Below are 6000 nucleotides of genomic sequence, written 5' to 3'. Positions count from 1 at the left end.
ACTAGGTAAATCATATGATAAAGGAACTAACTCAATTATGCATGAGAACTTCCTTATACAAGGTGAACCCCCACAACAATAATAAGAATAACCCCAATAACAAGATGATGAATCAACCCCAAGAAAGCTAAACAGATTTGTGCTTGGAAAAGATGATCAATGATCAAGAATAAAGGAGAACTTGTTCCTATATTCAAGATTTCGAACTCTCCACAACCTAATGGATCAAACTAGATTGAAAGTTCTAAGACATGCATTCTAACACAAGAATACAAAGAAAGCTTAAAAGCTTGAGAGAGACTAAACTCAATCTGAATTTTTCATTCATCAAAATGTTGTGTTTGAAAAGCAAATGTACATCCCTATTTATAGTAATTCAAAAGACATAATGAAAAGACACAACTCTTGGATGAAAAGACACAACCCTTGAAAAATACATAATAAATTAAATATGTGGATGAATCTGGATTTTTAGATTCATGAAGTTTCTTGGAGGACAAGATGTCTTTTCAAGCTTGAAGGGATGCAACTCTTCACCAAGTGTGAACACCTTAGCTTGGAAGTGACCATTCAACCTTTCTTGTAGTCTTTCAACTCTAGCTCTTGTGATTGGACCTTGTGGCATAATGATTGGCTCATGATTGGGTTGACTTTGAGCATAAGCTTCATTTGAGCTGATTTGAGCTTGCTCCTCTTGTAGACTTTCCCGTGTACTCTGTGATCATTCATTTCTATATCAGATTCCAACCAAGAGTAAGGTTAGAAGATGAATCACTCATAGATCGAACTTAGAATCTACGATGGTCACTCCTAGATCCTAAGACGACTCACTCCAGAATTAGCTTGATCGAGACTAATCCAATGAATCGGTTTAACATCAAACCTAAAGCAAGATTTGAAAGAAGCAACACCAAAAGTGTTAAGGAACAAAAGTTCTTGAATTTCAATATGTTTAATCTTAAGTTATCCCCATAACAAGAGCATTACAAGCCTTTAAATAGGCCAAATGGTCGTTCAACAGAAGAACACCAAAAGTTTTTCAAAATACTACTTAATGCAAATTGTAGAAAATAAGACATGCAAATTAAAACTTGATTGCACATCATTCTAGAAACTTAAATGCGGATCAGAAAACGTAGTCACGCTTCAAATTGTCTTATCTATGTGCTGTAGAAGGCACTTCACATTTGGATGGCATTTGACAAGCTTTGACTTCACAAACTCCCAAGGGGTGCAATCTGCCAAGGCACCTGTTCACAATTATGCACACATTTTTTGTCCTCCGTGCCATCTCTCAAAATAGACAACTTTTCCCATGCCATATTTGCTCCATTCCCTTCTTGACTCATTGAAGTAACATTATGAATAAATTTGGGCTCAAAACTCTTTGTTGATTATTGTGCATTAACAAGTTTTTGAAGGTGCAGTGTGAAAGCCTCTTGAATCTTCTTGTTTTGCTTCTTGTAATTGCTCCTTTGGTACATGTAATTGGTCACAAATGGATTCGTATCAATGAGTCTCCCTTCTCAAAAACACTTTTGGACTTAGACTCTAAGGGCTTGGTCTTAATCTTGTCAGTAGTGGGTTTAGAATTGTACTTTAAGTAAAGCTTAGCCTTTCTTTGGTTTTTTCTCCTTTATTTGACAGTGAGGTGTAGAAGTTCTTCTATGTCTTTTTAGGGTTGCAAGTCAATCTTGTCAGTTATGTCTGGATTAAGACCTTCAAAGAATCGTATCATTGTGGTATCTTCATCTTCCTCTAGTTTCAAACGACTCGTCAACATGTCCATCTATCTTGGAACTCTCTCTTTTTAAGGGTAAGGTTTTCTTTAACTGCAATGAGGTATGTATACACTTACCTTGAACAACTAACTTGGTTGCTTGTGGCAAATCAACCTTGAGTAAGCAAGCAACTGAATTAGGTAAAGACACCAAATGATACCAATGATACAAATTTCAAAGAAACAAAAACCTTTAGCCTAATGCTTTAAGTGCAATCAAGTAAAGAAATAAAACTAGAAACAACACTAACCTTCAAGCTTAATACTCTCGGATAAGGAATAACAGCAATATGTAACTTGAAGTCAAGGAAACAAACAAACAAAAGATAAAGTAAGAAAGTTCGAGAAAATAAAAATGTTTATTCAAACACACACAAAAATGTTTACCAATAAAATAGTAAAGCTTGCGGCAAAGGGGTATTTTAAGAACAAGGGTGTGTGATGTACAAAGCTTGGATTGGGGTCAAACATGAGGTAACTCAAAGCATAGTGAGTGCACAATACCAACTTGGGCTATCGTGAGGTTCGGAAAATGTTTGGAGGGGCGGCAACAAAGAAAGAACTCAATGGCTACAATGAAGAAAGAACTCAGTGGCTGCAAAGGACTCTCTCTTGGAAGGGAATCCATGCGACGGTTGTCCTCATTCTTGGAGGTCTCCTACTTTGGCAACTTAGTCAAAAGTAATTTTAGAATGTTGATAATCAAATAATAAAGATATTTGCTAAAAAGAATTTGATTTGGGAAGATTTTTTTGTCCTAAAGATTTTCCCAGATCTGTCCAATTCGAAATAATGAAAGTTTTTCTGTTGGACATTTCCTTTTTACTTCTGCTCCTAACCTTGATTGTGATCTTAGTATGCATGGAAAAGCTCTTTCAAAGGCCTTCAAAATGATATGTGCTTTAACTATAATCAAAGCATAGGTCAGTAAGATATAAATGATCAAATTTAACATGTTGAACTCTCGAATGCTAAAGGATTGTCTAGAAAATAGTGTTTACCAAATTCGCGATAACTTTTCGACCACTAGATGTAATTTATCGATTTTAGTTTTGTTGGAAAGCTAACTCAGATATCTTTCAAACCACACTGGTTTCACTCCATTTAGAGTCCTAAGAAAAATGATATAGGATTTTTAATTTTGGGTCTTGGTTTTGCAATTTTCAAGCTTCTCACAAATTCCGTGGTTCGAAAAAAAATATTGATGTAACTTTGGCTAGGGGCTTAATTTGAATTGAAATTTTGTTTGTTGGAAAATTTTTTGAATGCTTAACAAAAAACAAAGATTTGAATACGTTAAAATAATTTTCAAATCTCAAACAGTTAATGCAAGAATGATAGACAAAATAGCTATGCGGAAGACAAAGAACAATGGATGAATGATTTTGGATTTTTGAATAAGATGAAAGTAAAGACAATACAGAAAAGTAAAGGGATATCAAATCTAAAGCGTAAGCTCTAATACCAAATGATACACGATAACCGAAGCATATGGACTAAAAAACCTCTAGCCACTTGAATCCAATCGTATATATGGTTCAACTCGAAAAGTCGAAATTAGATAGATTACCTTTGCAGTCAAATACCACGAGTAGACAAATACTCACTATACTCGAGGCTAAAAATACTCCACAAGTTTGGTGACCAACCAAACAAGCATGCTCCGAGATAATGTATCATAACTTCAACCAACCAAAGGAGTACACTATTAGGGGGGTAGGAAGTTGCATAAATACAAGGAGAAAAGAAACCTCTCTATTTGAAATTTACTTATCAAAATCTGTCTTTAAAAGACAGAAAGGGGGCTACTTATGGGCTAAGACCAATATCCTTTACAAGAGAATTTTGTAAAATAAAAAATTGGCTGCTATTGTGGATTTTGTGTGGCCTCCTGAGTGTGGGGTGGAGTTGTGTCGTCCTGTTACTTCTCTGGAGGTGCGGGAGGTGTTGTTTTCGATGTCTAGTGGTAAGGCTCCTGGTCCGGATGGGTTCTCTGTGGGCTTCTTAAGGCGGCTTGGAGTGTTGTGGGTGATGACTTTTGTAAGGTGGTGTTGCATTTCTTTGATACTTCCTTTTTGCCTTCTGGGGTGAATGCTACGTCGCTTACTTTGATCCCTAAGATACCCAATCCTTCGGGGTTAGGGGATTTTCGCCCTATCTCATGCTGTAATGTGTTGTATAAGTGCATCACGAAGCTTTTAGCTAACCGGTTGAAAGTCTGGCTCCCCAGGTTTATTAGTCAGAATCAGTCTGCTTTTGTGCCCGGACGTCGTATTGTGGACAATATTTTGCTTTGTCAGGAGCTTGTTGGGGGTATCATCTTAATAAGGGTATCCCTCGTTGTGTGCTTAAGGTGGATCTTCAGAAGGCGTATGACTCGGTGCATTGGGATTTCTTGTTTGGTCTGTTACTGGCCATTGGGACCCCGGCTCGCTTTGTTAATTGGATCCGAGCTCGTGTTACGTCTCCTATGTTTTCCATTTCTCTGAATGGTTCGCTTGAGGGTTATTTTCCTGGTCGTTGTGGGCTCCGTCAAGGGGATCCTCTTTCCCCTTATCTTTTTTTTATGGACATGGAAGTGTTGTCGCGTATGCTTAATCGCCCGCCGGTGGGGTTTCGATATCATCTGAAGTGTGATCGGATTGGTTTGACTCACCTGTGTTTTGCTGATGACTTAATGATTTTTTCGCGTGGGGATGTTGGTTCTCTTTCCTTTATCCGGGATTCTTTGGTGGAGTTTGAGGCGTTGTCGGGTCTTGTTGCTAATACTCGTAAGAGCTCTTTTTTTGGGGCTGGTCTTCCTCTTGAGGAGGTGCAGGAGTTGGCTTCTTTCTTGGGGTTTTCGGTGGCAACTCTCCGGTGCGGTATCTTGGCGTTCCGCTCCTTTCTCGTCGGTTGTCTTTTTGCGATTGTAAGCCTTTGTTGGAGAAGATTAGTGCTCGTATTCGGAGTTGGTCAGCTCGTGTGCTTTCTTTTGCTGGTCGTTTGCAGCTCATTCGCTCGGTGCTTCAGAGTTTCCAGGTTTACTAGGCCAGTGATTTTGTTCTTCCGGCCCAGGTGGTGCATGAGGTGGAGCGTATTCTTCGCTCGTTTCTGTGGAAGGGTTGTGAGGGTGGGTCCTCTGGGGCGAAGGTGGCTTGGTCTGAGGTCTGTCTTCCTCTTAGGGATGGGGGGCTGGGTGTCCGCCACTTGGCCTCGTGAAATTGTGCTGCTATTATAAAGCTTCTCTGGCTTCTTCTCACGCGTGCTGGGTCGTTGTGGGTCGCTTGGGTGGAGGCTTATGCTTTACGGGGTTCTTGTATTTGGACTGTCCAGCCTTCACCTCGGTTTTCCTGGTGTTGGCGGGATATTCTGGGTGTCCGGGATTGATATGAACCAAAGTGTCTTAGTCCTCAAGATTTAAAGGAAGTTGTTGGAGAATCCTATGTCCAAGATGACAACAAAGTGGAGTTGCATTAAATGCACTCTAGTGTCATTTATGGCAACCTCAAGTAGCATTGAATGAAGTCAAGAACAAGTCCAACTTCATTTACTACAAACTCAAGTTGCATTAATGGAAGTCTAAGTTAAACTCAAGATGCATTAAATGAACAAGACTTCAAAGTAGTTCAAAGTCAAGTTCATTCACTCTTGGAGGGTTACAACTTCTTGGTTTTATGGTGGAGGAGTTTCATTCTCGGATTTAAAGCATGTTTAATTGTATTTTCAGTTTTAAACATTTCATTTATGTGTTTTAAGTTACATTTGAGTTAGTGGTGGTTATGGTATTGATGTAGTAGGGAGTTACAACCTTTACAATTCTTTTAGGTTACTTGAAGGGTTGTTTTGGAGGCTATAAATAGCCTAGTTTGTTCCCTTGGAAAAACAGATTTGATGATTGAATGAAAGTTGCAATTTTGCTTCAAAAGCCTAGAGCTTGTTTTTTCTTTGCAATTCTTGGGTGTTAGATTTGCATGCTAAAATCATTCAAGTAGCCTTGATCAAGCTATCTTGTGGAGTGGTTCGAATCTTGAGTTTAGAAACAAGTTTTCTCTACTCTTGATATTGATCACCAAGGTAAATCCGTTCTAACTTCTTCCGTGGGTTGACATCATCTCGATTTGGGGGTTTTAGAATTTGTGATCTAGGGGTTTGAATAACCATAAGGGTTCTTAGATCCAATTGGCTATTGTTTTTCTTATCAGGGATTCACTCCGTCCTCTGGTGCGTACTGTTCTTGG

Source organism: Momordica charantia (assembly GCF_013281855.1).
Source record: "Momordica charantia cultivar OHB3-1 chromosome 6 unlocalized genomic scaffold, Mcharantia_2.0 BLBB01000006.1, whole genome shotgun sequence".
Classification (NCBI taxonomy): domain Eukaryota; kingdom Viridiplantae; phylum Streptophyta; class Magnoliopsida; order Cucurbitales; family Cucurbitaceae; genus Momordica; species Momordica charantia.
Note: the sequence above shows the minus strand (reverse complement) of the source record.